Source organism: Schistocerca nitens, chromosome 8 (genome assembly GCF_023898315.1).
Source record: "Schistocerca nitens isolate TAMUIC-IGC-003100 chromosome 8, iqSchNite1.1, whole genome shotgun sequence".
Lineage (NCBI taxonomy): Eukaryota > Metazoa > Arthropoda > Insecta > Orthoptera > Acrididae > Schistocerca > Schistocerca nitens.
The window spans coordinates 175,658,201-175,682,681 of NC_064621.1; the positions used below are offsets into that span (position 1 = coordinate 175,658,201).

Below are 24,481 nucleotides of genomic sequence, written 5' to 3' on the forward strand. Positions count from 1 at the left end.
GTCAGCGAGATGGTGTGCCGTCTCTGGCATGACACACTACACGATTGGTTGAACGACGTTGGTTGCAAGGCGCCGGATGGCAGGGCTTGTTACGCATGGCCTCCACAGCCACCTGATCAGAGAGGAAAAAGGGTGAAGGTGACATATAATTAGATTTGCCAAAGTCTTTATTTGCGTTTTCAGTAACATGATACGTCTTGTAGGCGATGATGTCTCTGTCGACGAAACTCTCCAGTCCTGAAACATTTGACACACCTGTTCCTCCTCGAACAATGGCGACTGTCAACCACCCGTTGCCATGGGTGAATGTATCGTTAATATCGATACTGAAATTGAGTCTGCATCCGCAGAATACTGCTGGTCCATCTAGAAGGGCGTGTGCTGCGACAGATTTCACTGTGTTCTTCTTCTTGTCAGCTGCAGAGGTTGTCATTTCGACATCTTCTATAGTTTTGTAGATTGTCTGTCTTGCCACCTGATCAGATGCCAAGCGATTTTTACCTTTGTGATTCATAAAGGATCATGTGCGCTACAAGCTGCAGTACCTGACTTCGGAAACAGGACTGAAACAGTTGTTGCAACAATGACCTCAGACACACTGATCAAGTTTTGGGAAGAACCCGCCTATCAGTTCGATGTGTGCTATGTGACGAATAATGCTCACATTGAATAGTTGAAAACTGCTTGAGTTGTTCTGTCATTTAATGTATTTTTATGTTAATGTAAGCTGAATGCAATACATGCTACAAAGCCTTAAAACAAGTGTGTTCATTTAGAAACACACTATATACAGTTGTCCATGCCTTGGATTACATCAGTGCATTTTAACTGTCCCTGTAGCAAGAAATGTAAGGAACTGAGATGATGTGAATAGGGGGCCTCCTCGACCAATTCACTGCTCATTAAACGTTCCTGCCAAGTACTGTTGTGCGAAGTGTAGAAAATGAGATGGTGCCCCGTTGCACATAGAGCGCATCCGTTGTCCATCTCCAAGACTAACGTTTCCCAATAGCGCTGAAACTGGTGTTAAACATCACCTAGTAGTAAGGTAAAAATGTACCTGGAATGAAAGTTATAAAAGTATATATTGCGAGCAGCGTTCGAAGTAAAAAGACATCATGTTCAGAAAAACGTCTGTGTGCTAAGAGAAGCAAAGCACCTCCGAAATAAGCAGAGAAAACTCGATTGCATTTTTTCCAACAAGCTACCTATAGTTAAGAAGTTAATAAAAGAGCTACTGGCTCCAACGCTGCAGTAACACGAGCATTTGCCATTAAGTTACAAGCTGCACTGTTTGTGTTGTTTCTTCCTTCTTTTTGCCCCGGCGTGCCTTTAGAAAGATAAGCATGCTCTACCACGCTTCTTCCCATCCGTCTCGTGACCTTTCTTTGTCGGGTTGCCTTGACAGTGTACTTAGCAATAAAGCGCTGAACGTGGTCGCATTCTTGGCCTACTTAAAACAATTTTTTTAAAGTTTTTAACTATGTTATCTTAAAAACAGACCTTGGCGATGGTGACGTCAGAGCCGAGAGAGCAAGAAGCCGCTACTCCTTACACGGATGCGTAGGGCGCCCAGCCCCAGTTTATTTTCAGACATTAGCATTTTGTTAAAGAGTTTCAACGACGTTAAAATGGGTTTGCAGCGTAATATACTAATATCCAACGCGTTCACTGAGGTAAAGAAAGCGCTATTGTGGAAGACACCGAACGAGGTGGCACAGGTTAACACACTGGACTCGCAATTGGGAGGATGACGGTTCAAATCTCCTTCAGGACATCCAGATTTAGGCAGTGGTGAAGCGTGGCATTTTTTGTAGGCTAGGCTGAGAGTTACAAATTTTGTAAAAAAGAAAAAAATCTTAAAACAAAAACTTGTAAAACAGAAACACTGCAAAAGTAACCTAGTTACATATTTCTGCTAGGACTGAAACTGCTACAGAAATTGTTATAAATAAATACATAAAAATATTAAACAGCTACATATTAATAAAAATATAATACATAGTAACTCACCGTTACATCTTATTATAAACTAGGTCTATCCTCCTGTCCTTTCTCTGGGCGTAAACATCGATATCATGAGATATTAAGTCCTGCCGATTGCTTGAAGATTTCACAGTTCCCTTCTCTATAGCCAAAATTAACAAGTCTGTTATTTGTCATTATGTTACGAAGGTAGGCTTTAACGCGTTTGAATGTACTCACGCTTCTTTCGGAAGACGCAGTTGTTGCTGGAATTGTAAGAGCCAACGACAGTAATTTCATACATTCAGAGAAGATGTCCATGGCTTGTAATGGATTTAAGGAACTCCTGAGGCTGTAGACGTTTATCCTCATTGCTGTAAATAAACGTACGTTCTTCTTTCAGTTTTTCACTCTCAAAGAAAGGATATATTTTGAGTAGTTTTTCAGCTTCACGTATTGCGAAAGTGTTTGGTCTACTATGACCTGAGAAGTTTTTCTCATTTACAAGTTCGTAAGTCATGTTTTACGAAAGTGCTGGAACTTAGTTTCCATGTTTACTACTACTGTGTCAATTATTTCGAATGCTAGTCTTCTCAATTTCTGAATATTTGCTTTTGTTTTGTTAAATTTAATTTCAGATACTCGTGCTGAATTTACAACGCCCCCTAGCTTCTACTATGCTCTTCAGAATAATTTCCTCACATCTTAGTCTTTCAACAGCCTTAATGCAGTTCGAGCTTACAACGTCTTATGTCCACAGGTTTACTTTGCAAGGCGTCAAACAAGAGACTTGTATGCTGGAAAATCGAATTGTACAGCTGCAGTAGAAAAAGAAAAATTTGATTATCCAGTAAACTATTTAGCCCAGTTGCTTGATGTAAAGAATTATCATACCACCCTTCATTGCTTATCACATCATTAAATGCTGCTGTCAGATCTGTATAGTGAAGAATAATGGTTTTCACAGCGCGTGAATGAAAATTCCTTCTTGTTTCACAAGGACTTGGTAGTTTAAATCCCCTTTCCCTCAGAAGTTCGATTCTTGTACTCGAACGGCTAAAAGATGCGTAAAATCCTGATATTTTGTCACAAAAATTTTTACTGCGTAATTTTTTTTAACCATTGAAGAGGACCAAGTTCAACAGATGTGCGTAGCACTGGATAAAGAGAGCTTGAGGATATGCTTGTTTCACAATAAAAAGTACACCATAATTTTTACCTGCCGTTGCACGCACTGCAGCCGTCATATTGCGATACTAACTTGTTTTTATCAATATTCCAACTGCTTGGCACTTGCAACAAAACAGTCGCTATGCCTTGTGTCTCTCCTGATTCGTTATTTGTGAAATTGCACTAATTTGACTTCTAGTTGGGTCATCAGCTGTTTCGTATGCTTGTACTGATATAAAAGGGCTATTTTTAATTTTTCTTGAAATTTGTTCTTTAACAACATCCGTAATACAACCTATTAATTTATTTTGTGTGTGAAAGGCAGTGCCTTTAAATACTCTGTCGGATGCCAAATTGCCTCCATGCATTGATCTTCTTCTGCTAAGAAATCCAAAAGTTCTAAATAATTTCCTTTAATTACTGACAATTCAGATTCGTCATGACCTCGAAGAGCTAACTCTTGCCGTGCTAAAAAGCAGATACTCGAAATAAGTTTTTTCATAATACTTCAGTTTCGATCAACCTTCTCACTATGTTTCAAAGCCTCCAGCCGTGTTGCTTGTGAAAAAAACATGATCAATTCTTAATGTAACTAGCTGACTCTATTTAACAGCTGCTGTGATACGTGATATGGAACATTCATGCTTTTTAGCTTTCGAAAAGAAATTTAGAAGACTGTCTTCGCCTACTCTCCACTTACGCCATTCAAAACCGTCAATACCCATTCCAAATAGTACACAGTAATAACAAAAAAGTTTGTTCCTTACAGCGGTACCACTTAAGCACGGGTTTGAATTGTGCCATTGTGTCTGGAAACGTCTTAAAAATTTTCCATAAGATTTTTTAATAGCAGCCTTGGCGTCGGCTTTCGTTCTATCATCAGGAAAGACGAGAGATCTTGTGACGAAATAAACGCGTCCATAGTTTAGGATAGTCAGCAACACCAGGCGTTATAAGATAACGATGTAAATACTAGACAGCTTATAGTTTTCGTCTTGACTACATAATGACAAGACAAATGGTCGATTACGCCTCACACGGGACAGGGTACACCGAAAAATAGTTCACAGTCAGTTAATGACTGTCTCTACTTATAACATTTTAACTACTGAATTCATTTTCCAGGTTTCACCATAAGCACGTCTAGTATTGTTTACATTAAAACCTGCAGACACTTTACGGAACTACCAGCGAGTGAAATAAGTAAGGCTACTAAATTTTAATCTGAAGAACAATGAAAATAATAAGGTATTTCCTGCCATCTTGTAACAACATCCGACACTGCATTCACTTTCATTTTCTATGAATTATGAATGCCCTCCTGCTATTTATGTTTTAAGTAAACGTTTAAATTAAGAGTTAATGGTTTCTCATTCTGCCGACCATGTTGTGTCTGTTAGGGAACCGCTGAATGACTTGTCATTCCAAGGCGTGTATCTGCCTGCTGGAGAGAAGTAGAAATAAATCAAACGCCAGCTTTTAAAAGCCATATCCACGCTGTAGAAACCCCAGTCTGCCACGTGAAAGAAACGGGCTTCTGCGCATGCTCGTAAGAAGCACGGAATTCCGAGCTACTATTGGTTGCAAAGCTAGAGCTAATACTGGCAGGGTGCATATACGAAGATCAAACGTAAAATATTTGGTAACATTTACGAGGGTACGTCATACGATTAAATTCAGTTGACGAATTATTTAGGAATCTTTTGGGTAGGTTCAGCCGTAGAGCGTTAATGAGCGCACCGCCACTGGATTTAAGTTTTTCATGATTTCCCTTAATCTTTTCTTTCTTTCTTTCGCATACGCCAGAGTCCCGCAGCGATCAGGGTCGGCGTGGTTACAACGGATTTAGCAATATTAGTGTTAGGGATGGCGGGATGACCTTCCTGTCCCCACCCCATACCCCCCAGGATGGAATCGGTGTACCCCAACTGTCTGCGTCAAGTGTAAATCGTGAAATAGTGCGGACGTGTTGCAAATGTGTGCGACGCGTGTAACTGAGGCGGAACGTGGGGACCAGCCCGATATTCACCTAGCGGGATGTGGAGATCCTCCTAAAAACCACATCCAGGCTGGCCGGCACACCGGCCCTCGTCGTTAATCCGCCGGGCGGATTCGATCCGGGGCCGGCGCGCCTTCTCGAGTCCAGGAAGCAGTGCGGTAGCGCGCTCGGCTGCGGTAGCGGGTCATGATTCCCCTTAATCGTTTCGGATAAATTACGGGATGGTTCCTTCGAAAGGACAGAGCCCATTTTCATCCGCAATCCGTCTCATCTTTTGCTCCGTCTCTAATGACTTCTTTGTCGACGAACCTTAAACCCTACTCTTCCTTCTTTCCTTTTTCTAACACCGTGTCGGCGTGACATATATTCCTGGTGTTCCTGCTTTTTCCGAATAGAGATCAAGCAAAGCTGAGCATACTGAAGTTTTAGCACATAGAAGATAGCTCCGAAAATTCTAATCACACGGTGCGGAGGATGAGTGTGCGGAGGATGCATGGAATGTATAGTACACTTTTCACGTACACTGATCTATGTTTGAAAACTGGTGTAGTCTGCATCCAGTGAACGATGAATAATGCACTTTCCAGTCACATTAACGGGACCACCGCATATGTTCGATATCAGCGTGCAATAATCACGCCGGCCGCGGTGGTCATGGAACCGCGCGACTGCTACGGTCGCAGGTTCGAATCCTGCCTCGGGCATGGATGTGTGTGATGTCCTTAGGTTAGTTAGGTTTAAGTAGTTCTAAGTTCTAGGGGACTGATGACCTTAGAAGTTAAGTCCCATAGTGCTCAGAGCCATTTGAACCATTTTTTGCAATAATCACTCAGTGACGGCAGGTGGTAGCAGCAGCAATGGGGAGTGTAGCAGCAGCAATGGAGAGTATATAAAGTGCCTCCGGGAGATGCGGACAACGTCGTCGTTGTCACAACGCGGAAACGAAACGATTTGTCTGCGTCCGTCCAAAAGGACATCATCATGCGCTTTCGGGCCAACGGTGGAAGCATTTCCGAAACGGCTAAATTTATAAACTGTTCGCGTGCCGCCGCGCTTAAGGTATACCATACACGCCAAAATGGTGCTATCCAAATCCGGCGGCGAGGCATCTGTGGCTCACCCAGATGAATCACGTTGTATGCTCCATCGAACAGATGGTAGTTGGCGTGTACGGCGTGAAACGTCTGAAACCTACACCCTGCAACAATTGTCGGTAGGTTCCAGGCATGAGGAAGAAGTGTTATGGTCTTGGGAATGTTTTCGTGGCATTCCTTGGGTGATAATGTCATTCTGGAGGGCACAATACATCAACACAAGTATGCTTATATCGTTGGGGACCAGTCCACTTTTGTATGCAGTTTGGTTTTCCTCGGCACGATGGCATCTACTAATAAAACAACCCAACCTGTCACCCAACTCACAATGTACCTGCATGTTTCGAAGAGCATGAGGATGAGTTCATCGTACTGCCCTGACCACCAAACTCCGCAGACTTCAATCCAACCGATGATCTGTGGCGTAACCTCGACTGGACAGAACGCACAATGTATCCTAGGCCGAGAAACCTAGCATAGCTGGCAACGACACTCGAGTCGGCAGGCTCCAATCCCTATCGGTGCCTTCCAGAACTTCATTGAATCTCTCCCAGCACGTCTCGTAACAGTCAGCTCTGCAAAAGGCATTTATTCAGGCTTTTGACAGAGAGTCATATTAATGTAACTGGACAGTGTAATAGGATATACTTCGCTGAGACGTATCTGTAGCACCGTTATTCTCTCCAGTTTATCATATGCTACACTTGCCTTATTTTTCGACAGACCTCGCTGATGCCGGCCGCAGTGGCTGAGCGGTTCTAGGCGCTACAGTCTGGAACCGCGCGACCGCTACGGTCGCAGGTTCGAATCCTGCCTCGGGCATAGATGTGTGTGATGTCCTTAGGTTAGTTAGGTTTAAGTAGTTCTAAGTTCTAGGGGACTGATGATCTCAGATGTAGTGTCCCATAGTGCTGAGAGCCATTTGAACCATTTTTGAACCTCGCTGATTCTCGTATCTGGTTGATTTTTAAAAAAGATACTATGTACTCTACCGTGACTCTTAGAATGAAGCTCAGGATTTAATTTCGTGTAGACGTCCCAGTCATCAGATAGGGCACATGCTCGGATTGGAAAGAAATCGACCGCAGTAAAATTAAAACACTTGCATTCGTCTTTAATGTCGTAAGGAAACCGTCGAAAATCTAAATCAGGATGACCAGTTTCTAACCAAAGTGCTTGATGCTATTTTTCAATGGAGATTTCAAAATCTATGTTCCGCGGAACACTGATTTCCGCGGGAAGTGACTAAGTACTGTGGCCTTTTCTTTCTGTCTACGTTTTCACCATACTAATTATTTTTCAAAATTTTTATTATGATCTCTGTGTTATTAGTTATGATTTGAAGTTAAAGTAATCGCTGAATAACATACCTTTTTTTCATTTCTAAAACTTTATGAACCTTCGACGTAAAGAAGATTTTCCATCAAAGTTTCAGGATTCACAAAGTGGTGCGTCAAAGGAGGCTGCCTCCGTAGCTGAATGGTCAGGTTAGATGGCTGACATGCGAGGGACCCGGGTTCGATTCCCGAGTCCATGGACGTGGAACGCGTTTAGTAATATGAAAGAAAGTTATGTTAGTTATCAAGATCAAAAATGTGCGTGAATTCTTAAGGGACCAAACTACTGAGGTCATCGGTCCCTAGACTTACACACTGCTTAAATTAACTTAGACTAACTTACGCTAAGAACAACACACACACTCATGCCCGAGGGAGGATTCGAGCCTCCGGCGGGAGGGGCCGCACGATTCGTGACATGTCGAACCGCGCGGCCGCTCCACGCGGCAGTTATCGAGAGCAGACGGTATAAAAAAGCCACCGTTCTCGCTACGTGGGTGGGGCTGCATTATACGTGTAGTAAGACGTCTCCTCACTATGACATACGAAATTTTTAACGTTGGTAGACACCGTTTCCCTCTTCCCGAACACTGCTCTTAATTCCTGTAAGCAACCGAAATTGGAGAAGGGAATGAAGACTCTAACGTGAGCTGTTGTCTCAGATTTTATTTAATCATTCATTCCTCACGAATCGTAAGAGCATGTTTCTTAGGTGGATAAATAACATAGTGCAATAACCTCAGGGCGCAGAAATGGTTATAGCCCACCGCAAACAAAAGAGAGAGTATCTTTGACAAGTAGTTAAACTGAAAAGAGGAAATCACAAACATAAAACGACAACAAATCATAAGAAACAAGATTTGGGTATGGTTCCATAATATGAAGAGAAGATCTGAGATTCTGATTGATAAGATACACTTCACGGGGGAACCTTCATCGACTTCCTAGGTGCAACAGAGGAGGCTATCGATTATATTTAATGTCTGGATGTCAATTTGTAATTAAATTGTATATAACGTGTATAAGAATAGCGATGAAACTTCCTGGCAGATTAAACTGTGTGCCCGACCGAGACTCGAACTCGGGACCTTTGCCTTTCGCGGGCAAGTGCTCTACCAACTGAGCTACCGAAGCACGACTCACGACCGGTACTCACAGCTTTACTTCTGCCAGTACCTCGTCTCCTACTTTCCAAACTTTACAGAAGCTCTCCTGCGAAACTTGCAGAACTAGCACTCCTGAAAGAAAGGATATTGCGGAGACATGGCTTAGCCACAGCCTGGGGGATGTTTCCAGAATGAGATTTTCACTCTGCAGCGGAGTGTGCGCTGATATGAAACTTCCTGGCAGATTAAAACTGTGTGCCCGACCGAGACTCGAACTCGGGACCTTTGCCTTTCGCGGGCAAGTGCTCTACCAACTGAGCTACCGAAGCACGACTCACGACCGGTACTCACAGCTTTACTTCTGCCAGTACCTCGTCTCCTACATTCCAAACTTTACAGAAGCTCTCCTGCGAAACTTGCAGAACTAGCACTCCTGAAAGAAAGGATATTGCGGAGACATGGCTTAGCCACAGCCTGGGGGATGTTTCCAGAATGAGATTTTCACTCTGCAGCGGAGTGTGCGCTGATATGAAACTTCCTGGCAGATTAAAACTGTATGCCCGACCGAGACTCGAACTCGGGACCTTTGCCTTTCGCGGGCAAGTGCTCTACCAACTGAGCTACCGAAGCACGACTCACGACCGGTACTCACAGCTTTACTTCTGCCAGTACCTCGTCTCCTACATTCCAAACTTTACAGAAGCTCTCCTGCGAAACTTGCAGAACTAGCACTCCTGAAAGAAAGGATATTGCGGAGACATGGCTTAGCCACAGCCTGGGGGATGTTTCCAGAATGAGATTTTCACTCTGCAGCGGAGTGTGCGCTGATATGAAACTTCCTGGCAGATTAAAACTGTGTGCCCGACCGAGACTCGAACTCGGGACCTTTGCCTTTCGCGGGCAAGTGCTTTACCAACTGAGCTACCGAAGCACGACTCACGACCGGTACTCACAGCTTTACTTCTGCCAGTACCTCGTCTCCTACATTCCAAACTTTACAGAAGCTCTCCTGCGAAACTTGCAGAACTAGCACTCCTGAAAGAAAGGATATTGCGGAGACATGGCTTAGCCACAGCCTGGGGGATGTTTCCAGAATGAGATTTTCACTCTGCAGCGGAGTGTGCGCTGATATGAAACTTCCTGGCAGATTAAAACTGTGTGCCCGACCGAGACTCGAACTCGGGACCTTTGCCTTTCGCGGGCAAGTGCTCTACCAACTGAGCTACCGAAGCACGACTCACGACCGGTACTCACAGCTTTACTTCTGCCAGTACCTCGTCTCCTACATTCCAAACTTTACAGAAGCTCTCCTGCGAAACTTGCAGAACTAGCACTCCTGAAAGAAAGGATATTGCGGAGACATGGCTTAGCCACAGCCTGGGGGATGTTTCCAGAATGAGATTTTCACTCTGCAGCGGAGTGTGCGCTGAAATGAAACTTCCTGGCAGATTAAAACTGTGTGCCCCACCGAGACTCGAACTCGGGACCTTTGCCTTTCGCGGGCAAGTGCTCAGTTGGTAGAGCACTTGCCCGCGAAAGGCAAAGGTCCCGAGTTCGAGTCTCGGTCGGGCACACAGTTTTAATCTGCCAGGAAGTTTCATATCAGCGCACACTCCGCTGCAGAGTGAAAATCTCATTCAAGAATAGCGATGCATACCATAAGATAAATAAATAAATAAAGGTGACAAAGGTCGTGTCGTACCTTCTTTTGCCCGGCGTAGTGCAACACGACGTGGCATCTACTCTACAAGTTGCTGGAGGTCCCATCCAGGAATATTGACCTAGCCCGTTTGTATAGAAGTCCGTAACTTCAAAAGTGTTGTCTGGGAAGGATTTTGTGCACGGACTGACCTCTCGACTATGTCCCATAGACTTTCGATGGGTTTCATGTCGGGCGATCTGTGTGGCCAGATCATTCGCTCGAAATTGTCTAGAACTTTCTTTAAACCAGATGCGAACAGTTGTGGCCTGGTGACATGGCACATTGTCATTCTTAAAAATTCCAATGTTGTTTGGGAACGTGACGTCCATTAATGGCTGCAAATGCTCTCCAAATATCCGAACATAACCATTTCCAGTCAGTGATCGGTTCAGTTGGACTAGAGGATCCAGTCCATTCCATGTAAACAGCCTACACCATTATAGAGCCGCCGTCGGCTGACACAGTGCCTTGTTGACAACAAGGGTCCATGGCTTCGTGTGGTTTGCACTATACCTGAACCCTACTATCAGCTACCGAGCGAGGTGGCGCAGTGGTTAGACACTGGACTCGCATTCGGGAGGACGACGGTTCAATCCCACGTCCGGCCATCCTGATTTAGGTTTTCCGTGATTTCCCTAAATCGCTCCAGGCAAATGCCGGGATGGTTCCTTTCAAAACGGCCGACTTCCTCCCCCGTCCTTTCCTAATCCGATGAGACCGATGACCTCGCTGTCTGGTCTCCTTCCCCAAAACAACCAACCTACCATCAGCTCTTACCAATTGAAATCGGGACTCATCTGATCGGACCACTGTTTTCCGTTCATCTAGGGCCCAACGGATATGATCACTAGAGTGGCGCCGCAGGTAATATCATGCTGCTAGCAAAGGCACTAGCGTCGGTTTTCTGTACCATAGCCAATAACGGCAAATTTTGCCCACTGTCCCAAGGGATATGTTCGTCGTATACCCGATGTTGATTTCTGCGGTTATTTCACGAAGTGTTGCCTTTCTGTTAGCACTGACAATTCTACGCAAACGCCGCTGCTCACGGTCGTTAAGTGAAGGCCGTCTTCCGCTGTGTTGTCAGTGGCGAGAGGTAATGCCAAAAATTTGGTATTCTCATCGCAGTCTTGACATTGTGAGTCTCGGAACATTGAATTCCTCCAACCATTTCCGAAGTGGAATGTCCCACGCGTGTAGCTCCATCTACCATTTCGCGTTCAGAGTCTGTTGATTCCCATCGTGCGACCATAATCACGTCGGTAACGTTTTCATATCAGTCACCTGCGATAAATGACAGCTCCGCCGCCCGCATCTCGTGGTCGTGCGGTAGCGTTCTCGCTTCCCACGCCCGGGTTCCCGGGTTCGATTCCCGGCGGGGTCAGGGATTTTCTCTGCCTCGTGATGGCTGGGTGTTGTGTGGTGTCCTTAGGTTAGTTAGGTTTAAGTAGTTCTAAGTTCTAGGGGACTGATGACCATAGATGTTAAGTCCCATAGTGCTCAGAGCCATTTTTGAACAGCTCCGCCAGTCACGGCCCTTTTATACCTTGCGTATGCAATACTACCGACATCTGTATATGTGCATATCGCTATCCCATAGCTTTTGCCACCTCAGTGTGTTTCTGTTTTTCACCTCAGCTTTTAACTGAAATTACATACAGAACAGTTATCATTTCAGATACACTCATAGAAGCAGAAGTTATAGTACTTTAGAATTCTAAGTGTGTTTCTGCTATGGAGTCTGATACCCAAACCGTGAAATAATGTAAGTAGACAGCAATTCACAAGTGCAAAATCTAAACTTGCTGACTGGAGGAACCTTTTCTGGTATTACATTCTTCAGCAGTGGACAACTAAAAAATTTTTGATATGTTATGGAAGCGCTTGTAATGATAATGTGACCAGTGTTGAGCAATAGGCAGACATATAAACGAAGTGCTGAATATTGTAGCTCAGCGTTCAGACTTGCGGAAGAATTTTGTAAGAGCTCTTTAGCTGTAGATTTCGCATTATTGTTTATGATCCTATTAACTGCTCAATCAGTATTTATCTCATCCAGATGATTGCTAGTGTTTTTCTACCCCTTTTTTAGGGTTAACTCTTCTGAAAGACAGGTCTGCAGAATAACTATGGTTGCAGCTGAAACATATCTAAAAAATAAAAAATTCCGCAGTTTGACAAAACAGTGGATATTAACGGGTACACATTTAGTAATCGAAGCTAATCATGTGATGTAGGTGATAACGTAGGGAGGTATCACAATAATAACAATGGAAAAACCCCAAATTCGCCTCCATAATTCCGATAGGGTGCCTTAAAGTTAATCCGGCCCTAAATTACTCCTGTACAGTAGGCACTGTATATTATTAAGGAATTTCCGTCTCACTCTCGTCTCGAGGACACAAAAAATTGGGAGCCAGTGTTTTCTATTTTAATTTCTAGCTTAATTCCCAAATAAAATAAATGTAGTATAATAAGCAGTTCTTTTATTCATGAAAGCCTCCTTCGCCTATGTCATTCTACTTTTGATATCCTCCTTACTCCGAACGTCCTGTGGTATCATTCTCCCCAGGTAGGAGAGTTTTTCCACCGTTTGTTGTTCCCTACTCTAACGTTTCTAATACTCTCCATTATCTTCTTCATTGCCCTACTTTTTCTCAGTCTGTATTCCTTGCTTTCCTTTCACTATATCTCCTAAGTCTTCCTTACATCCGGAAAAAAGTGTCATACCGCCTACGGACCTTAGCAGTGATATCTGTTCCTTTTGAAGTTTTATTCCTCTTCCGAAAATATCTTCCAACTTCCCTTATTGTTTCTTCAACGTAGAGCATTGGTAATAAGCTACAACTCAGCCTAATAGCTTTGTTCTTGTTGCTGTGGTCTTCATTCCTAAGGCTGGTCAAAGCCTCTTCATTTCTGCATAATGACTGTAGCCTACAACCGTTTGAAGGTGATTGCTGTGTTCGCGCCGTGGCTCCCCGTACAGTTTCTGTACCCAACACTTAACCTCCCTTACCAAACTGACGATTCCTTGGTGCCTCCGGTTGTGTCCTATCAGTCGATCCATTCTTTTTTGTAAAATTGTGCCGTAAATTTCTTTTTTCCCTAATTCGATTCCGTGCCCCGTCATTTGTTATACAATGTATCCATCTAATCTGCAGCATTCTTCTGAAGCAACACATCTGAAGCGCTTCTATCTCATGACTTGTTAACTGATGTTTCGGTGATATTTAGCCTTCTCTGGATTTGGAATTACCACTTTCTTCTTGATGTCTAAGGGTATTTCGCCTGTCTCAAATAAGCTCTCTGACCAAAAAATTAGTCACCCCATTGGGCACGCACAGATGGCGCAGCAATCGAGTCACGTGCTCACCCACGTGCTTAGTGGCTCTACGTGAGCATATGGAAGTAGCGATCAGTGAGACATTTATGTTTTAAGTGGACATTGTACGTAAACGTGGACCCGCCAGGTTAGCCGTGAGCGCTAATGCGCTGCTTCCTGGACTCGGGTAGGCGCGCCGGCCCCGGACCGAATCCGCCCGCCGGATTAACGACGAGGGACTTTAGGCGGTTTTCCACATCCCCCTAGGTGAATACCGGGATGGTCTCCACGTTCCGCCTCAGTTACACGACTCACAGACGTTTGAAACACATCCGCACTTTTGCATGATTTACACTAGACGCAGACAGATGGAGTACTCTGATTCCGTCCTGGGGGGTACGGGGTGGCGGCAGGAAGGGCATCCGGCCACCCCTTCAAATTAACATGCCAAATCCGATTTAACCACGCCAACCCCGCGCACACAATGCGGGACTACGGCGCAAGCGATAGATAGATAGCACGTAAATATGGGTAAAAGTAAGGACGAGGCAGAGTGGCAAAAATGGGTAATCGTATTTTGCCGTTCCTGTAGTCATACGGTGCTGGATTTGTTAGTGTTTCGCGACGGACTATCTACAGTGTCTACCATAAGTGGTGTAACACAGGTGGCCACAAATCACGACGTTAGAACTGTGGTCAGAAAAAGATCCCGACAGAGAGAGTGTGATAATAAAAATTATTGGAAATTCAATAAAAGTTCATACATTCGTATACTACACGTCTCTTATTATGTTACTTTTCAAATGTAATAAGTACGCAAAAAAAAAAAAAAAAAAAAATAAGAAAAGAACATAAGCGGGGCTCGATCCAGCGGTCACGGAGCTTGAACGCTAACTACATGTACGCTGCCTCTTCGTGCTCAGCGTTGCAACACAACGATAAATCACTGATGCGTAAAACATCTCTTACACTTTTCTCGAAATCGCATAAGAAATACACCTTGCCACTTGCATAATGTCGTCCTAATGGACTTCTAAAAGTGTACATAGTTTGAAATAAATCCGTGATACGAGTGTCGTGGATTCCCTTTGGCAGGTGGTAAGCCAGTGCTTAGTAACCAAAGTGGAAGGAATACACAGAAGAACTTTTCAAAGGAAACGAGCTTGAACACAATACTATGGGGAAAGAAGGTACAGAAATATTTGACAGAACACTGAAAGACCTAAGTGGAAACAGGGCACCGCTGTTTCTCATCTGTTAAACAGCTTCACACGCTTGCTTACTTTACAAATGAGTTAATATGTTACATATTTGATGTAAAACAGAAAAGAGCGAAACGTATAGAAAGTGTTTGAAACTGAACTCGAGAGGATTGGAAAATAAGAGGCTGCCAATTGCATATTACAAATCTATCAAGTTTCTATGAGCAAAGTTGTCGAAGGCGAGTCATGTTTAAAAAAAAAATCTGAAATTATGTTTACAGTTCATTGAAAGTCGGTAAGCGCTCTCCTTCTCAAACACTGGATGAAGAGTGTGGGTAATCTACGCGCCACGAGTTAGGCTGCCTCAAAAAGCATACATAGATTCTAAGTGTAATACCTGAACTTATTGTGTTCAAACCTTTAACTAAGACTATACTCATTGTCAGTAGATAATGACAGCAATATACTTTCTAAATTTGGTCGGTAATTATATGAAACAATGAAAATCAAATTTTTGTTGCACTTGGAAGCCATAAGACAGGCAACTTGCAAACTGGTATTGTGCACCTGATTAGCCTATTTTCCCCGCCCTGGGACTGGATGTTTGTGTTGTCCTCATCATTTCGTCATCATTCAGGAGAAGTGACGAAACTGGACAGTGAAAAGACTGGCAATTTGTACGGGCGCTGATAAAGGCGCCGTTGAGCGTCCCGACATACCAAAATCATCATGCTTATCACATAATAAGCCGCTTAGTAACATGAATTCCCTCAGAATTACTGAGATCCTTGGGAGAACATTCCAAGACAGAGCTGGTCCACTGGTAAGCAAGATAAGCTCACAGCACAAAAAGTTAAAATCATTACAAGCATCATTTAGTACCGTGTAATTCCACCCCTGGATTTCACAGCCGCCTGCATTTGTTTCGGAAGTGACTCCACAAGGTATGTTAACCTATTCACTGAAGTTCTGATCGCGCAGTTCCACCAAATTGTGGGAATGGTAATGTCGGCGTTTTATCTGCTTTTTCCAACATGTACCACAGATTTTCTATGGGGTTCAATTCTGGTGATTTGGCAGGCCAGGCGAGATGTAATAGGGTGGGGGAGTGTTCAGAAAACGTGTCACATGTTTATCTAGCCCGACGAAACTGCTGTTATCGTCCTGAAAAATAATGGTGGCAATTGCATATTCATCATACGCATGTTGACTGAAAGGCACCAGACGATCATTCAGAATGTTTAAATAAATATGCTGGTTCATCTCAGTGTTCATCTCAGTGAGCGGGCTCAGTTCAGGATGAGGAGTAAAATTTAAAAAAAATAAATAAATAAATAAAACGCAAAACATCACGGATCGACCTTCAGCTTCAACCTGACCTTGCACACATTCGGGATGAAATGCTTCATTTGGGCTTCGATGCACTGGACGACGCGCGTCATTTGAATATAAGAGAAAATGTGACTCCTCAGGTCACATTACGTTCCGCCAGTCAGCAGCCGTCCCCGTTCGATGATTTCTTGCCCACTGAAGACGATCAGTTTTATTATGTCCCTGTGTGAGCAATGGGATCTTGCGAGGTGACTGACTCCAAATGTTCATCATGTGCAATTGCCGTTGCAATGTTCTTTCGCTAACAGGCGGAGAAGAACCTTCTTTCACTGCCTACAGCAATTCCTGTCGCGTTCGGGATCGATTTCCGTTCACAAGCCGTGAAAAGCGTAAACGACCAAATGCATAAATTTTTCCTGAATATGTATTCCTGTCGTGATTTCCAAAATCTCTTATACCTGCAATCGTGTAAGGTACCGAGAACTGGTTCGCAGCTCGATGTTTCGATCTGCAGACACAGATTCAATGAGGAAGAACAGGCTTGGCAAGTCCAAATCAAACATCGATAAATTAAGGTTTAAGTAAGTTTATTCAATAATACAATGGATTATAATATGGCAGAATATGAGGATAATGTACGATTAATCGTAGGATGTGCTTTCGACATGACAAATTGTAAGATGATATTTTTCATAAATACAGGGGAAACATAAATTAAAACGGTACCTAGTACATCGAAAGAATGCAATTTTCGCGCATGCACAAGGGATCTTCAGAGTTTCTAACGAAAAACAAAACTCAATAACTTTATGAAAAAATTCTCTTTCTTTCGACAGTTTGGATGCAAGCTGTGATTAACGTAGCATTTTCGTAAATGTCGGTGCCTGACATTGGTGATAAACGATTGAATGTATTTTAACAGCATATTCACGAAAGGTAATTTCTCGTTCGTTGCCAATCAAATATGAACTAGTTTTAAGGCGCTTGATAAAGTTTCTAACTTGCCTATAGAAATAAAAGTTGCATAATATTTGTTGTACTAATAAAAATAAGTAAACAACCACATAACACTTCAAATTCAACAAAAGTTCACGCAGATACACGTGTCATCATATTACCTTTCGAATGTAAAATGTACGAAATAATATGAATAGCGTTGAAAGACAGTATAAGTTAAAAAAAATGACCTGGACTCGATGCAACGATGGACCGATTGCGGTGATTGATCGTTACTCATATGGCCGCCATCAGCTCGTGCTTAGAGTCGCAACGCACCGATACATCACTGACGTGTAAAACTTCTCTTGCGAGTTTCTCGAAATCGCCTAGGTAGTACACTTTGTAACTTGCAAATTATGTTGTCGTCATGGACTGTTACAAGCGTAGAACGTATGAAGCAAATCCTTGATCCGAACGTCGTGGCCTTGTGAGTTGGTAATATTCACATTCATACAGTTGTTTCCCTTACAGCTGTATGTTCGCAGCATCCGGGAAGTAAGCGGTTCCAGCGCGGGCCGCCTTCACCTCCAGATCGCTCCGTTGGCTGACCGCCCTCACAGTTCAGTTTCTTGACTTATCCCCCCTCCTCGGACGCTTCCCTCTCCACCACCCCCTCCTTCATTCCATCCCACCCCTCCGTGGTCGTAGCCGTGGCAGCTAGCGGTTTATTGCCTCAGACAACAACGCGCCTCTCCACTCGTAGGCCCACGGCGCTGGTTTTTGTGTTATTTGGCTTGCGGCTGTGGGGAACAGCCACAAAGGAGCACGCCGAAACGGCCCACAGGCAAGGACACTGTGTGCTCGGACGCAGCTGAGCTGAGAACGGAGCACCTCCCCACTCCCTGACAGAGATACCGCTCGCTCTCTCGCTTCAGTGTTCTTGCACTCGCTCTTTTCATCGGAGTCTTGCTCCGAGCTGTCTTCAAGGTCAGCAGCGAAGAATGTTAACGAAATCCACGAGGTAATTTCCCGCGCTTCGTAGTCCGTATGCATGAGGCTATCAACGCTGAAAATTACATCACGTGACAGAAAGTTCATTTTAAATGGCAGCATTCTCACAAACTGTCACGCGAACGGATCGTCATCATCACGTCGCATCAAACATTGTCAGAAATTGAGCCGTAGGTTGAACGTAGAGTTCTGTAACTTGGATCTCTGTTACGGTTTGATGTTATCCTGTTCCCTTAGTGCTTGCTAAAGTTATTAGAATTTGAAACATTCCCGGCAGATCAAAGCTGTGTGCCGGTCCGAGACTCGAACTCGGGACTTTACCTCTCGTGGGCAAGTGCTCTTGACTCGCATTGGGGAGAACGACGGTTCAAACCCGTCTACGACCACCCTGATTTAGGTTTTCCGTGATTTCCCTAAATCGTTCCAGGCAAATGCCGGGATGATTCTTTGAAAGGGCACGGCCGGTTTCCTTCCCCATCCTTCCCTAATCCGAGCTTGTGCTCCGTCTCTAATGACGTCGTTGTCGACGGGACGTTAAATACCAATCTCCTCCTCCTCCTCACTCTTCATAGGACTTGCTGAATATTACATTACTTATTTAGTAGTTCGCTCTTGACGGTTTGCGATAGCTGTAGGAAGAGTTAATTACTTTCCTCTCTGTATTTTGCAAGACATAGAGATAATTTCAGAAATAGAGAGATATTATTCATATTTTACAACACATGGGCAACAAAACGTGTGTGCCCAGTATAGGTAATTTTTTTAATCAGTCTTACTTCCTGTTTCATCCTGTACTCCATATTTTCCTATCTTATTCAATTTTTTTTCTGCAGAATTACTGCACCCAACATCCTCCATAATCAGCTTTGCATATTCAATCCTTTGTCTGATTCTACTGTTTTTCCGCTTTAGTGCTCCTCCCAGCGCCAGGTTAACTGTTCCTGGATGCCGTAGCAGGTACAACCTCATTAACCTGTTCCTTCTGGTAAGGGCCTGGAATAGACTTCTTTCTTCACAAGTTCTTTTCGGTACTTGTTTATATTTTATCTGTCCATTTAATTTTTAACAAGTACGTATATGCACTGATAAGCTTTTCATCTAGTGTTGCTTCAAAAGTGAAACTGCCAGCGTCATTGAGCTGGGAAAACTATACAAATACAGCTCTTTTCCGTTTTTCGTAAGAACAAAGAAAACAAGACACAGGAGGCAATCAAAAAAGATGGTGTGATCTGCCTTCTAAAACTTTTTTCGTCTCTGTATTGTTACATAAAATCTGAGACAGCTAAAATAATGTTTTAAGGTCTTCAAATGTTTGTACGACGCTTTTTCTATTCTTAGTACATTGAACTGGGTAGACTTCACATTTATGTGCCTTGTTGATCACAACCATTATGAAATGTGCTTCACCTTTTAAAAAATCTAGCTACTAACATTGTTAGTTCATAGCTCAGACTAAATCCTGAGTTTCTATACGACTATCATGATAAATGTTCATCGTTCAACCACGCCAAGCTACGAGTTGTGGTATAGTAGGCACACATCGCAGACGCTGAGAAATTAGTCACTATGAGATGTGGTTTATAGACTGAAAGTGCTGTTGGGAGTAAAACTGAATGTAACACATTTTAGTACGAGTCCCTTCTGTTTCGCCACGCAGAACAAAGCGCCAGTCAATACTTAATACTACACCTTTGTTAGATTCCGTAAGTGGACTGAAATTCGAAAATTTGTGCCAATTTGTCGAAAATTAACATTGTGAGTTAGTTAATGCAAATACGGGTAAATTCGTGCGGAAATTAAGACAGAACAAGCCACTGTTACAGTTCTATATTTTTCCAAAAAGATAAATAAAGAAAGAAAGCAGAGCCGCTATTCGCTCCTAACCCTGAGCATTCGTCATCAGACGACTGCACAGTCCCCTGTTTTGTTTTATTTTTTTGTGCGAAGAAATACTAGAAAACTTTTATCACAGTAATCTCAAGAAGTACAAAATCATCACGCTATATCACCGATTTGATATAATTTGTGAGAAAATAAAATTTACTGGAAAATTAATCTGAAGCAAAGATAGCCTCGTGTATACCAATGAATAGGTAATAATTAAACACAGATCCATTATCGATGCCAAGAGCATTAGTAAGTGAAGTACTGGTACTTATAGTACCCGTCGGAGAGTTAAGATGGAACGACAACATAAATCTCGTCAAGAAGAAGAAAGATGTCGGACTGAGGTTCATTGAAAGAATCGGAATGAAGCATAATGCATCAAATAATGACCTCATTTACGGAACTGTTGATCATGCATTTTCCGGTATTATCAATTAGTCTGGGAGCATCTCCAAGTTGGATGAATGGAAGACAGAGTAGTGGTTACTTTTGCAGGCCCCATATTGAGCGGAAATTATGTAGTGACTCTTCTGTCGTAGAAGTCATTTTATTGACTGCTGTGTGCTAGACCGCTGAAGACAAATCAACAAAGAGCACATTTATAGAATTGCGGACATATTATACGAAGGGAAGTCGGCTATTAAGGGAACCAAATATATTAAAACTAAAAATGTATTGTTATTTGTATTTTCAATGGCACAAGAAAATTAATCAACTGCCTAACACGTCTCACAGCGCTTGCGCTTGGTGAAAGGTTAAGGGTACATTGATTATTCCATGTTGGCTCCTAAGTGAAACAGCATTTTTACATTAAAAATGTTTTGCAGGTGCCTGAGCCTCATTTCATCGCCTCTATAAAGCACACCTTTCTTGCCACCCGTTCCGGAATCGGGTGGGAGAAACTGGTTAGCCTGAGTCGATGGATACAGACCCTCAATTCTCATAAAGCTGTCAGACAAGAGCTACTGGTCGCTTGTATTTTTCCATGTGGTGCATGTTCGTCGATCACAGTATCGAGCAGAATGATGTGACAAAGAAATCAGCTAAGCAGTGAGTGACTTACTCAGATAATAATCTTACTTCTTACTAGAAAAGCCTTTGCTAATTGTTTGGTCTCTCCTCCTGCATACTTTCTGGGACGCCAGTTTTTATCCTTTTTATGATCTATCAAAAATGATAATTATGTTATTCCATCAATAGTAGACGCTGTTACTAATTTTCGAGCTTCTTTCTTCCTTCTCGCTTAACAGTGATTTCCTCTTCCCCCACAGTTCGTTGGATTTCACCTGGCCAGTCAGAAAACCACTGTAGGTGGTTTCCACCAGCTCCCAGGCGCAAATTAATTTCTTTTACAGAAAACATGGATTGTGTCTAGTGTCGTTTCCGACAGAAAATCCCTACAGGAGGTATATAGCAGACGAAACAGTGGGCTGGGCCTTAGTTGCACCTCACAACGTCTGGTATCCTGATTTCTGCTCATACCAAAAGGCGTCGAGAAATGCACAAAACGTTTGCGACTGTCCTTGTCTCCAAAAGCTCGTGGAATTAAAGAGGTATCGAGGGAAGCAATGTTGTTCCCGCTGGTGAACGACAATTTAATACCTTCGTTGTCACAGGATTTATGGGGAAGAGTTTATGGGTACCATAATAAAAGCAGATCTAATGCAAGAAATCGGGCATAACAGTGACGAGAACCTGCGTCATTTGTTGCATTTTATTCTAGCCAACGCTATACTGTCACAGAAATGTTCGATGAAATCCAGTAGAAAACAATAGGTATTTTTTTATACCTTAAGAATAATAAAAAGTATTATTCTTAATATTCTGAGAGCGGGTGTTTGAAACAAGCCTACAGACAAGTATCGCTCACATCTTGCGTAGTAACATTGACGATAGAAATATAGAAATGCGAACTTGTGCGGATCCGTTCCGGTAGTTGTTATTCCTATGCACCATCCTTGAATGGGGTGGGAAGATGGGGAAAATGATATTGTTCCACTACGAAATGTGAGAAATTCGGGAAAATCGAAGCGTTGGAGTAGAGGTGTTACAAAAAAATGCTGGTAAATAAATTGACTGATAACCTAAGAAATGAGGATGCTCTCCACAGAACCGACTAGGAAAAAGAATATGTGGAGCGCTAAGTTGAAGAAAGGACAGAACGATGAGGATATAACTTCCAAGGTAAGGAAATGAAAAGCCTGAATGGGCAGATGCTTGAAGACAGATGCCAATTACCTCGCGAAAACCTACTTATTAAGTTTCAAGAACCAGTACTAAGTGGACATTCCAGAAATAAACTTCAATGAACTACGAACCGCTCCCGTAGGGACCGTGACGAAAAGATTAGGCTAATTATAGTGCACATTTTTTTATAAGTTCATAGATCTGTTTATTTCTACAATGGTTTACATCAGTTTACAGCTTGAACATTTAGCTATTTTTCGACATAACCACCATTTCTGTCGATGCATTTTTGTAGACGCTGTGGCAGTTTCTGTATGCGCATGTCAAACCAGCTCGCCGCCATGCTGTTCAGAAAGTTATGAACCTCTTCTTTCATCTCGTCGTCGGAGCTGAATCGCTTTCCGGACAATGTTCTTTTAACCTAGGGAACCTTACTTGTGGGATTACCCTCGTAAGTGCCCTTTGTTATACACTTCACAGTGAACTGCAGAGTACCTATAGAGAATTAATCTTACTGCTGGATTTATAAACTACTTTTGACGTTTTTTCCGAGTTTATGAATTAAATTTGAGTTTTTAAATCTCCGTATTTTGTAAAACACAGTTAACTTATATTTTATATTATTTATCTAAACATGTTTCGACGCCTAAGTGTCATCTTCAGTAGTCTCTTTTTTTATTACGATGAGTATTGCGACATAATTTTTCCCAACTCTCGTATTTCTGTATCAAAAGTGTGATAACAGGTGAAAGTGAAGTGAAAAACCTGTGAGAAACAGTATACATAGTTACAACCAACTATTAAAACGCACACTGGACTCGCATTCGGGAGGACGACGGTTCAATCCCGTCTCCAGCCATCCTGATTTAGGTTTTCCGTGATTTCCCTAAATCGTTTCAGGCAAATGCCGGGATGGTTACTTTGAAAGGGCACGGCCGATTTCCTTCCCCATCCTTCCCTAACCCGAGCTTGCGCTCCGTCTCTAATGACCTCGTTGTCGACGGGACGTTAAACTACACTACACACACACACACATACTAAAACGCACCAACGATGTGCACTACGACGGAAAACATGGCATGCTGTCGAAGCACAAAAACGAATGAAAGCCAACCACCTGTTCAATTCCTCCTTCACAATTAATGTACTTCCAAAAATAAAATGAGACTCAGTGATTACGTCACACAACTTCAGGGAACCACATACGGCAACAACTGTCAGGGAGGACAGAGAATGGTTATACATTGTCCATGTGATAACCTGTCAAAAGCCTGAACAACCACCTTTTACTACGAGACATGCAAGAAGAGAATCAATGAAGTTCTGAAAGGTACCGAGACGAATGTGGAGCCCAGCTACACTAGACTTCTCGGTTGAGGATCCATGGTGTGAACGGCCCGATCGACGTTTGGAAGTCCGGTCGCCAGGGCAGTACGGTAAACTCATCGTGTGGCTCTTCGAACCACACACGTACACTACGAGCTGTGCGGCACTTTACATTGTCCTGCTGGTAGATGCCGTCGTGCCGAGGAAAAACAAACTGCATGTAATGGTGGACATTGCCCCCAAGAACAGATGCAACTTGTGTTGATCCAGTGCGGCTTCTACAGTTACAATGATGAAATCACGCAGGAAATGACACAAAAACATTTCCCAGACTCCCTCCTTCGACCTAAACCCTTCCGGCCATTGTCGCAGGGTGTTTGCTTTCAGATGTTCAACGCCACGCACGTAAACGGAAATCTACCTTATGGAGAATCCATTTTATGGAGCACGAAACGTGATCCACCCAGCAGGCCATCTATCACCACTCAGTGGACGGCCAGTTACGGTAATGACGCGCAAATTCCAGCCTTTGTGGGAGATGAACAGCACTCAGCATGGGTGCACGAACCAGTAGCCCATTACGGAGGCCCATACGCAACAGCGTTCGCTGAACCGTCGTTACGGAGACACTGTAGATAGCCCCTTGGTTCATGTGGGCGGTCAGTTGCTCAACAGTTGCACGTCTGTTCGCCCGTATACATTTCCACAGACGTCGTTCACCCCCCTGTTATCTATGGCCCTTGGTGCATCACAATTGCCTCGGCGCCGATTTTGGATAGCGCCATTTTGCCGTGCCCGATACACACTGTCGTCCAAAATTAAAGCAACAAATTGATATTTTGCAATGTTGCGTTTATTTTGCCACAAAACACTATAAACAAGCTATAGTAAAACAGAAGCAA

The 24,481-nt window shown here is 43.2% G+C and overlaps 1 protein-coding gene and 1 non-coding gene across 2 annotated transcripts in view; one reads left to right on the forward strand and one right to left on the reverse strand.

Moving 5' to 3' along the window:
• LOC126198705 (chondroitin sulfate synthase 1) overlaps positions 1–24,481 on the forward strand; it is a 367,470-nt gene that overhangs the window by 247,822 nt on the left and 95,167 nt on the right. The window lies entirely within an intron of this gene.
• Trnas-cga (transfer RNA serine (anticodon CGA)) lies at positions 9,228–9,302 on the reverse strand. Its single transcript has one exon. It is a non-coding gene; the product is annotated as a tRNA-Ser (tRNA).